Here is an 11,948-nt window from a genome sequence, read left to right on the forward strand (position 1 = left end):
TAAAATAAATTATGAACACAGGGTGGTACAACAGACATATTTAGGGAAAGTCAAGAAAGTAGGGATTTGGAATGTGATCGAGTGCAAAGATATATTTTATTTTAACTCACAGGGGTCATTTGACCCCTTCGACGGTTGTTCTAGTGTTAAAGACAAAGAGAAATTATAATTTAGACTTTTGATTGGCTGCCTGTGAAATAATGTAATCTCTGGAAATGTCACGTTTACTTCTTTCGACAAATCACGCCACTGATTAAACTGATTCTGTCTTCAACAAAGTCAAAAAATGTAAATTCGAAATATTTAAACTTCTCTTTGGTTATCTGTTCCAACTCTTGGATTACATCTCTGTTGATCTCTGGCATCAAATCAAACAATATTGTATTTCAGGATGCTGTTCTGTGTTTTAGTCAAGCTATTGTAAATTAGACGGCACTTGCTCATGTCGACAGATTACAAAGCACATTACTTTACAGCGGAAATCCAAGTCCTCAACTATGTTTAACAAAGCTAAAGCTTGCTCCAGGTGAGGGTCGAACTCACAACTTCGGCATGACTTGGTGCAGGTTACTGTCTTATAAGTACCACGCGCTGACCGATTGCGCCACTGGAGCACAGCAGTTCACAAGTTGAAGATCATTTCAGGTTATTCTAAGCATTAAACCAAAACCTACTAGGTCAACAGCTTTTGTTTTACACAAAGAGAAGAGAGAAAGTGAGTCAGATCTATTAATATTGGTTCCAAGTCAATGAATAGATCTCTTTGACTCTGGCCTCAAATCAAACAGTGAGCGTTGGCTTAAGACAAGCTTTGGCAAATCAGTGATAATTTGCTTATGTCAACAGATTCTGAGTTTATAGAAGCCTAACTTATTTTTACGATGCGCTAGGTGAGGCTCGAACTCGCATGACTTGCTGCTTGACTTATAAGTACCTCCCACCAGGCCGCCTCTCTTTCTCGTCGTATCCAACAATACTCTGAGCAGGTTGGGTTTGTTTCAGCCAAGTTATTTTAAATCAGATGGCACTCGATCATGTCAACATATTACATAGACATAGAGCATTACTTTACATTAGAAATTAATGAGTTGATTAATCCTAAAATATCTTGTACAAAGCTAACATGGTTACTGTCTTATCGCGCGCTGACCGATTGCGCCACTGGAGAACTGCTTTTGATATAGACTTGATGATTATTCGAAGGTGATTTGATGTTAATCTAAACATTAAACCAAAAATCAACAGCTGTGAATATGTCCATACATATAAGGTAACGTACATTGAATGCGTGTGTATTCATGTGATCATTCATGTGATCATATTTCATTCTGAAAGAGCTGAGCTCTAATGGGCTTGCTGCCCTCTGGTGGTTCGTGGTCATCCCTTCAGCTGCTCTCAAGACATGAATGCAATGCAAAGTTCTTCGAACTGAGGCCACGTTTATACGTAGCAGCGTATTCATAGAAACGAATGTTTCCCCCCCTCCGTTTTCAAAAATAACATTGTGCACACAATATCGTTTTCAAAAAAGTTGTCGTTTACATCAAAACGCATAAATACGCCGTTGAGTGCAATTAAAGCCATGCAAGCCAATCAGAATCCGCAGAATCAACAACAACGAATAACACGAGCGTCTTCCTGTAACAAACAAACAAACTGTAAACATAGGGGAGTAGGGTCTATCTGCAGCCGGAGCCACTTGCCAAACAGGCCCATTGCTCTGCCAAACAGGCCCATTGCTCTGCCAAACAGGCCCATTGCTCTGCCAAACAGGCCCATTGCTCTGCCAAACAGGCCCATTGCTCTGCCAAACAGGCCCATTGCTCTGCCAAACAGGCCCATTGCTCTGCCAAACAGGCCCATTGCTCTGCCAGACAGGCCCATTGCTCTGCCAAACAGGCCCATTGCTCTGCCAAACAGGCCCATTGCTCTGCCAGACACGCCCATTGCTCTGCCAGACACGCCCATTGCTCTGCCAGACACGCCCATTGCTCTGCCAGACACGCCCATTGCTCTGCCAGACACGCCCATTGCTCTGCCAGACAGGCCCATTGCTCTGCCAAACAGGCCCATTGCTCTGCCAAACACGGCCATTGCTCTGCCAAACAGGCCCATTGCTCTGCCAAACACGGCCATTGCTCTGCCAAACAGGCCCATTGCTCTGCCAGACACGCCCATTGCTCTGCCAGACACGCCCATTGCTCTGCCAAACACGGCCATTGCTCTGCCAGACACGCCCATTGCTCTGCCAAACACGGCCATTGCTCTGCCAAACACGGCCATTGCTCTGCCAAACACGCCCATTGCTCTGCCAAACACGGCCATTGCTCTGCCAAACACACCCATTGCTCTGCCAAACACACCCATTGCTCTGCCAAACACACCCATTGCTCGTTCAATGGTGGCCATTAAGGATGAGTCGGTCGCGAATCTCGCGACCGATCCGTTCACAACGAACGAATCCCGAAGGTGAACGACAAGAACTGGTTGCCCAAAACAAGAGAACTGGTTCTTTGATTCATTTTTTTTTTAACATAAAACTAAAATATGGTCACGTAAATAAAATATACAAACGAACAGAGCTTCGTCTCCCCGCGACCTTATATTGATTGAGTCTACAACGTTCTCAAAGATTCAGCCAATGAAAGGTAGCAATGGTGTTGCTATGGCACCTGGGTAAACAAATAACAAATAACAATACCGTCCGCCACACACGTTAACTAATGATCGCTGTAGGCTTCAATATCATGCAAGCACTTCATACGTTTTCTTTTTCTTTTGTTCTGCAACACAATTGCATGCTTTAATAAAGTATTGTTTTACCTACCATTACGAGTCTTGTTTGGTCTAATATTAATAAGCAGTGCTTAGAGCTACTTGGAATACGTCATTTAATTCTTACTGCACCGCTTTATGTATTAAGGATATTTATGAAAAAAAAGGCACGTATGTGCTTTATATATGCTTAATATTTAAACTTAAACTGGGTAATTTCGCCAGAACATTAGAAAGTCAAAGTAATAGGCTACATGCATGCATGTTGAACATTTATTCAATCATTTCATTGACCAACAATATCCCGTCACACTTGGTATGGGCCGAGTTGTTCTGCGCCAAACTTAAAGGAGAAAGAGGGGGGGGGGTCTTGAAGTCTATAACCCAAGCAACCATGTAAATCCTTCCACTGTCAAACATATTTTGCACGAATTTGCGCGCTTTCTCTGTCTTACGTATCTTGGGTCATGCCATTCGACGTGGGGCCACTCATATATCCCCCTACATTTACGAAAATAGACTTGACCTGTTTGGCAGAGCAACGGGCGTTTCTGGCAGAGCAATGGGCCTGTTTGGCAAAGTAATGGGCGTGTCTGGCAGAGCAATGGGCGTGTTTGGCAAAGTAATGAGCGTGTCTGGCAGAGCAATGGGCGTGTTTGGCAGAGTAATGGGCGTGTCTGGCAGAGCAATGGGCGTGTTTGGCAGAGCAATGGGCGTGTTTGGCAAAGTAATGGGCGTGTCTGGCAGAGCAATGGGCGTGTTTGGCAAGTGGCTCCGGCTGCAGATAGACCTACTTGACATAGGGCGCTCATATGACGTTAAGCATTTCCTGGCGCATAATGTGACGCATCAGAACCTAAAACCCCGTTTCGCCCACTGACACGACAACACATAACCAGCGTTTTCAGAAATCTTTGGCCGGAGTTTTTAGAAATGATCGTTTTCTGTGACAAAAACTGCGTTTTCGTGTAAATGAGAGGCCAAACCGCGTGGAAATATCTGCGTTTTCCCTTCCTGTAAACAGGGCTTCAGAATCTCAATTTTGTTCAATGAGGGCTTTCATCAGGGGGCGGGGCGGGCCGATTGATCATGTCAATCAAAATGGGACGCGGACGCAGGTTAAGGGCACGCCCACCAACAAGAAAAAATGCAACTCAGGTCAAACTGCCTTCAGCACAAGACGGAGGAAAGCACGACTCGTACGGCTAAGAACAGGAATGCAGCTACAATAAAGACTGGGAAACTATCTTTCCCTGGGTGAAACGAGTGCAAGGCGAGTCTGGTAAAGTTTTGTGTGAAGTTTGCTTGTCATTTTTCCATTTCACGGTGAATACGACGTGAAACGACACAGGCAATGTGGTGACAATTGCTGTGCCTACTCTTTGTCTCTGTCTCTCTGTCTCTGTCTCTGTTGCTCTCTCCTCTCTCTCTCTCTCTCTCTCTGTGTGTGTGTGTTATTGTCAAAGTTCCAATAAATCTCAAATCGGAAAACATTTATTGGTTTGCTTTTTTTTATTAACAATACTTGTACTTTTAATTTCCATGCTCAAGTACATATAATATCTGAAAATTACCTTTGATACTTAAGTGCAATTAATATCAGATAGTGGAAGACTTTTACTCAAGTCGTATTCTATTGGGGGCTTTTTACTTTTACCAGGGCCCTTTTCTGGGAAGACTCATGGCTTTCAGGTTCTTCTTCCACCACCTGCTATTGTTGTGTGTGTGCACACTCACACACGTGCGTGTCATAGAGTGTGTGTCTGCCACCAAGTATAAGACATACGTATACATCTATAAAAAGACACAAGAGGATGAAGATTTTGGCAAACATATATCTATTTTTTTTGTCACTTAGATCTTTATTGACAGTTTTTCACAGTAACATGACAACATTATATCAACATCAACAAATGGAATGGCAATAGAAATAAAAAATAAATAAAAATAAAACAAGAAAAAAAAAAAAAAACCTGCCTGGGAAGTACCTTCATATTCTCATATCCTGAGTTTGTAATTATCTACTACTGTTCCAATCCAATGTCTTCATTTTGAGTCCTGTAAAGTGTCAATTTTTCCCATTTACAGTCGAATTGTGTTTCTGGAAGTCTCAGTTTGTGTGTCAGTTTCTCCATTACAGCTATCAACAATAGTAAACCAATGAGTCTTCGTTGGTGGTGTTTCTTTACACCAATGTCTGGTGATAGCTTTCTTGCTCGCTACCAGCAGTATTTTTATCAAATATATATCACTCGCAATAATATTCTCTTCCTGAAATTTACATAGATAGAGCACCAAACTACTTTTGGGGACCTCATATGGAGACACCGTTCACCTCCTTGGGAGAATCTGACCCGATTTCCCTTTTGAAATAGTCCCTCATTTGAAGGTATCTATAGAATTCATGAGCTTTTACCAAAACACACCAAGTTGTTATTCCCTTTGTTACCCAGTGCTTGAATCCTGGATCATACAATGTAGGTTTGAAATGTATATCATGTGCTACCCATTTTAATATATTAATGTCATTCTGAATCTTATATACTTTCAAAATTTTAAACCATAGACCTAGCGTGTGTACTGTTGTACGGTCCATTTTATTTTTTAGTTCTTTGTATAGTTTGTTATCTCCAATGAAATGTTGAATTGGAATTTGGTTTACATCTCTTTCTATGTCTTTCCATTTTACTCTAAATTCTGACCTACACCAACAGTACACAGGTCTCAATTGAGCAGCATAATAGTATTCCTTTAATTTTGGAAGACCCATACCTCCTCTCTCTTTCCTTAGCTGAAGAGTTTTGCATCTGACTCTAGGTCTTTTGCCCCCCCAGACAAATCTGGAAATCATTCTGTCCCAATTAGCAAATTGACCCCTGGGGACCTCTATTGGTAAAGATTGGAATAGATAGAGAAATCTGGTCAATATATTAAGCTTAACTATCTCAATTCTTGAGTTTAGATCAAGGGGAGGGTAGACCATCTTGCTATATCTTTTTTTATTTCTTGATCTAAATTGTTATAATTTGCTTTATATAGGTCGGTGGAGTTTTTAGTGATCGTAACGCCCAAATATTGAATTGACTTTAGGTTCCACTTAAGGTCATATATTTCCATGATCTCTTTTGGTGGGGTATAATTAAACGATAAAATCTGTGTTTTGGAAACATTAATTTTATATCCTGACAGATGGCCATACGTGTGTAGTAGCTTCATCAAATTAGGGAGCGACGTGTTGGGTTGATCGAGGAAAGCTATTAAATCATCAGCAAAAAGTCCCAATTCATGTTCTATACCCTTAATCGTGACCCCTTTAAGTTCTTTATTTTGATGGATTGCTTGAGCTAAGGGCTCAATAAAAATCGCAAACAGGATCGGCGACATACAGTATCCTTGTCTTTCTTGGACAAACTTCCATTAATTTTAATTCTAGCAGAGGGTTTTTGATGAAGTGTTTTAATCAATTGAACTGATTTAGTATTAAATCCGAATCGTTCCAACACCTGATAAAGGAATTTCCAATTCACACAGTCGAATGCCTTCTCCGCGTCAATGCTAACCAGTACAGTGCTTTGTTTCTCTCTTCTTGCATTGTCAATTATTTGTAGAGTTCGGCGTATACTATCTTGGGTTTGGCGGCCCGATATGAATCCCGTTTGATCTTCGTCAATTAATTCTGTAATGAAGGTATTTATTCTTTTAGAGATAATTGACGTATATAGTTTATAATCTAAATTTAGTATTGAGATCGGTCTATAATTTTCACATCTATCCTTATCTTTGCCTGGTTTTGGAATGACTGATATAATTACTTCTGCCCATGTTGGTGGTGTTTTGTTTTCTTTTAGAGTTCAATTAAAGGAAGTCTGGAGAGCTGGTAGCAGTTCCTCCTTAAAAATCTTGTACCACTCTGCAGGATAACCATCGCTCCCTGGAGATTTATCGTTTTTCAATGGTTTTATAGCATAAATAATCTCTTCCCTTGTAATGTCTGCTGTTAATCTTTCATTTTGGTAAGTGCCAATCGACGGTAAATCCAATTCGTTTAAAAAGGTTCTAATTTCTTCCTCGTTCGCAGCAGCCGGTTGTGTATATAATTTTTCATAGAACCCCCTAAATACTCTTTCTATATTTTCCGGCTCGTCTATCGTCTCATTGGTGCATGGATCCTTAATTGTATGAATGGTATTAACTGCTTGTTGTTTTCGTATACGTTTTGCTAGGAGTTTAGTTGCTCTTGGGCCAATTTCATAATAATTTTGTTTCATAAATATGTTCTTTTTTCCATATTCGTCCATTAATATATAATTTATCTTAGTTTTGGTATCCCTAATTTTTTTTACATATATTCGGGTTGTTTGTCTTTTGATATTGCTGTTCCAGTTCTCTTAATCTTAAAGAGTGGTTCTGGTACGCCTCTGCTTTAAGTTTCTTTATTTTAGAGGTTTTAGCTATTACTTTCCCTCGAACAACCGCCGGCAAACATATTTTTATTCGATTTTATATGCAAGAATTGGCATTTGGGCCCAGGCGAATTGAAACAAAGTGTGTACGTCCAACATCGGATGGGACCCGACCAAGTCCACATCGATGTGACTTCACACTGGAGAGAAACCGCAGCTTGGTCCAAGCGCAGGTGAATTTAAACAAAGCATTACACACCTCAGTGTGATGCAACACCGATGAGGACTTGGTTGAGTCCCATCAGATGTTTGACTACTTTGTTTAAATTCACCCGGGCTCCGACAAAGCTGCGTTTCCCTCCTGTGTGATGTCACATTGATGTCGACCTGGTCGGGTGCCATCAGATGTTGACGTACATACTTTTTATAAATTCACCTGGGCCCAGACAAAGTATGGACCTCAAACATCGGATGGGTCCCGCCCAAGTCCACATTGATGATCGGTTGGGTGCCATCAGATGTTTGACGTACATACTTTGTCTGTACAATGGTGCAGTAATACATTTTATGGGGCTTTTATTTTTTTGGGTTTTTTGTATGCTATTATTATTATTATATACATATATATATTATTTTTTTACAGGACATGCATCCAAGACCTGGGGCCCTTCCCCTCAGCCTGCTGTGTGGCCGTCTTAATGTCTCCCAAGGGGTTCAGGCCTGAAGGGCGGCCCAAAGGCTTCTCCTTCTGATCCGTCTGGACTTGGTCCGGGGCGGTCTGGCCCTGGTCCGGGGCGGTCTGGCCTCGGTCCGGGTCGGTCTGGCCCTGGTCCGGGGCGGTCTGGACTCGGTCCGGGGCGGTCTGACCCTGGTCCGGGGCGGTCTGGACTTGGTCCGGGGCGGTCTGGCCCTGGTCCTGGGCGGTCTGGCCTCGGTCCGGGGCGGTCTGGCCAGGGACGGGGATCAGGCCTGAAGGGCGGCCCAAAGGCTTCTCCTCCTCCTGATCCAGCAGGGCGATGGTAAGGGTCTCAGCCCAGAGCTCCCTGAGTCCCCTCAACCGGGTCCTCGTGTTCCCCGTGACCTGGGACAGGTCCTTTCTGAGGGCCCTGTCTGCTGTCGGAGACAGTGAGTCGCTCAGTCAATGTTTTGTGATTATGCTGACACATCAAACTCAAAAGATAAATGCATACAATACAGCACGCACGTACGCGCGCACACACATACACAGACACACACTAGAGCCCGACCGATGAAGGATTTTTAAGGCCGATACCGATACAAATATTTGGTGATTTAAAAATCCGATATTCCGATATATCGGCCGATATATATAAAAAAAAGAAATTCCAGAAAACATAAAGAGATTTACCTAACATTGGTTATTTGAAGTCATTTATGAGTCCTCACTAAAATAATAAGGTAATGCGGTTTAAAAATAAACTTTATTTTATTCTTTTATTGTCACAACAGAAAAGTCTAAATCAAAATTCATTACATTTCTGATGAATAAAATGTATAAAAACACAAACTTGAGACATGAAAATCAATCTCCTTTGAACAAAAACACAATAACTAAAAAACAATATATATATTTTCTTTTCTTACAATTAATTAATCGGCCGATACCGATAGTTTGGAAAATGCCTAATATCGACCGATAATATCGGACCGCCGATGTATTAGTCGGGCTCTAACACACACACACACACACACACACACACACACACACACACACACACACACACACACACACACACACACACACACACACACACACATACACACACACACACACACACACACACGCACGCACACACACAGATTAAAAAAAACTGCAGCGAACTCACCAGGTTCATCGGGGGTCTGGCCTCGGTCCGGGGCGGTCTGGTCTCGGTCCGGGGCGGTCTGGCCTCGGTCCGGGGCGGCCTGGCCTCGGTCCGGGGCGGCCTGGCCTCGGTCCGGGGCGGCCTGGCCTCGGTCCGGGGCGGTCTGGACTCGGTCCGGGGCGGCCTGGCCTCGGTCCGGGGGGGGCTGGACTCGGTCCGGGGCGGTCTGGACTCGGTCCGGGGCGGTCTGGCCTCGGTCCGGGGCGGTCTGGCCTCGGTCCGGGGCGGTTTGGCCTCGGTCCGGGGCGGTCTGGCCTCGGTCCGGGGCGGTCTGGCCGTGGTCCGGGGCGGTCTGGCCAGGGAAGGGGTTCAGGCCTGAAGGGCGGCCCAAAGGCTTCTCCTCCTCCTGATCCAGCAGGGCGATGGTAAGGGTCTCAGCCCAGAGCTCCCTGAGTCCCCTCAACCGGGTCCTCGTGTTCCCCGTGACCTGGGACAGGACCTTTCTGTGGGCCCTGTCTGCTGTCGGAGACAGTGAGTCGCTCAGTCAATGTTTTGTGATTATGCTGACACATTAAACTCAAAAGATAAATGCAAACAATACCGTACACACACACACGTGCGCACACACATACACAGACACACACTAGAGCCCGACCGATAAAGGATTTTTAAGGCCGATACCGATACAAATATTTGGTGATTTAAAAATCCGATATTCCGATATATCGGCCGATATAGATAAAAAAAAGAAATTCCAGAAAACATAGAGATTTACCTAACATTGGTTATTTGAAGTCATTTATGAGTCCTCACTAAAATAATAAGGTAAGGCGGTTTAAAAATAAACTTTATTTTATTATTTTATTGTCACAACAGAAAAGTCTAAATCAAAATTCATTAAATTTCTGATGAATAAAATGTATAAAAATACAAACTTGAGATATGAAAATCAATCTCCTTTGAACAAAAACACAATAATTAAAAAACAATATATATATTTTATTTTCTTACAATTAATTAATCGGCCGATACCGATAGTTTGGAAAATGCCTAATATCGACCGATAATATCGGACCGCCGATATATTAGTCGGGCTCTAACACACACACACACACACACACACACACACACACACACACACACACACACACACACACACACACACACACACACACACACACACACACACACACACACACACACACACACACACACACACAAACACACACACACGCACGCACGCACACACACAGATTAAAAAAAACTGCAGCGAACTCACCAGGTTCATCGGGGGTCTGGCCTCGGTCCGGGGCGGCCTGGCCTCGGCCCGTGGCGGCCTGGCCTCGGTCCGGGGCGGCCTGGCCTCGGTCCGGGGCGGCCTGGCCTCGGCCCGGGGCGGCCTGGCCTCGGTCCGGGGCGGTCTGGACTCGGTCCGGGGCGGTCTGGCCTCGGTCCGGGGCGGTCTGGCCAGGGAAGGGGTTCAGGCCTGAAGGGCGGCCCAAAGGCTTCTCCTCCTCCTGATCCAGCAGGGCGATGGTAAGGGTCTCAGCCCAGAGCTCCCTGAGTCCCCTCAACCGGGTCCTCGTGTTCCCCGTGACCTGGGACAGGACCTTTCTGAGGGCCCTGTCTGCTGTCGGAGACAGTGAGTCGCTCAGTCAATGTTTCGTTATTATGCAGACACATAAAACTCAAAAGATAAATGCAAACCATACCGTACGCAAACGCGCGTGCGCACACACACGCAGACACACACTTTAGCCCGACCGATAAAGGATTTTTAAGGCCGATTCGGATACAAATATTTGGTGATTTAAAAATCAGATATTCCGATATATCGGCCGATATATATTAAAAAAAGAAATCCCAGGAACGCGTAACAAAACATAAACAGATTTCCCTAACATTGGTTATTTGTAGTCATTTATGAGTCCTCACTAAAATAATAAGGTAATGCAGTTTGAAAAATAAACTTTATTTTATTGTTTTATTGTCACAACAGAAAAATCAAAATTCATTAAATTTCTGGCAAATAAAATGTATCTAAATACAAATTTAAGATATGAAAATCAATCTCCTTTGAACAAAAACACAATAACTAAAAACAATATATATATTTTATTTTTTTAATATTGATTAATCGGCCGATACGATAGTTTGGAAAATGCCTAATATCGACCGGTAATATCGGACCGCCGATATATTAGTCTGGCTCTAACACACACACACACACACACACACACACACACACACACACACACCCACACACACACACACACACACACACACACACACACACACACACACACACACACACACGCAGGTACACAAACAGATTAAAAAAACTGCAGCGAACTCACCAGGTTCATCGGGGGTCTGGCCGTGGTCCGGGGCGGTCTGGCCTCGGTCCGGGGCGGCCTGGCCTCGGTCCGGGGCGGCCTGGCCTCGGCCCGGGGCGGCCTGGCCTCGGTCCGGGGCGGTCTGGACTCGGTCCGGGGCGGTCTGGCCTCGGTCCGGGGCGGTCTGGACTCGGTCCGGGGCGGTCTGGCCTCGGTCCGGGGCGGTCTGGCCAGGGAAGGGGTTCAGGCCTGAAGGGCGGCCCAAAGGCTTCTCCTCTAGCTGATCCGGCAGGGCGATGGTAAGGGTCTCAGCCCAGAGCTCCCTGAGTCCCCTCAACCGGGTCCTCGTGTTCCCCGTGACCTGGGACAGGTCCTTTCTGAGGGCCCTGTCTGCTGTCGGAGACAGTGAGTCGCTCAGTCAATGTTTCGTGAATATGCTGACACATAAAGCTCAAAAGATAAATGCAAACAATACTGTACGCACACGCGCGTGCGCACACACACACACACACAGACACACACTAGAGCCCGACCGATAAGGGATTTTTAAGGCTGTTACCGATACAAATATTTGGTGATTTAAAAATCCGATATTCTGATATATCGGA

At 44.4% G+C, this 11,948-nt stretch overlaps 1 non-coding gene across 1 annotated transcript; it reads right to left on the reverse strand.

The window, feature by feature from the left end:
* Positions 1–518: 518 nt before the first annotated feature.
* Positions 519–614, reverse strand: trnai-uau (transfer RNA isoleucine (anticodon UAU)). Its single transcript has 2 exons — positions 577–614; positions 519–554 (listed from the first exon to the last, which is right to left on the reverse strand). It is a non-coding gene; the product is annotated as a tRNA-Ile (tRNA).
* Positions 615–11,948: the final 11,334 nt, after the last annotated feature.

Source organism: Gadus chalcogrammus, unplaced genomic scaffold, assembly GCF_026213295.1.
Source record: "Gadus chalcogrammus isolate NIFS_2021 unplaced genomic scaffold, NIFS_Gcha_1.0 GACHA101, whole genome shotgun sequence".
NCBI classification, from domain to species: Eukaryota; Metazoa; Chordata; class Actinopteri; order Gadiformes; family Gadidae; genus Gadus; species Gadus chalcogrammus.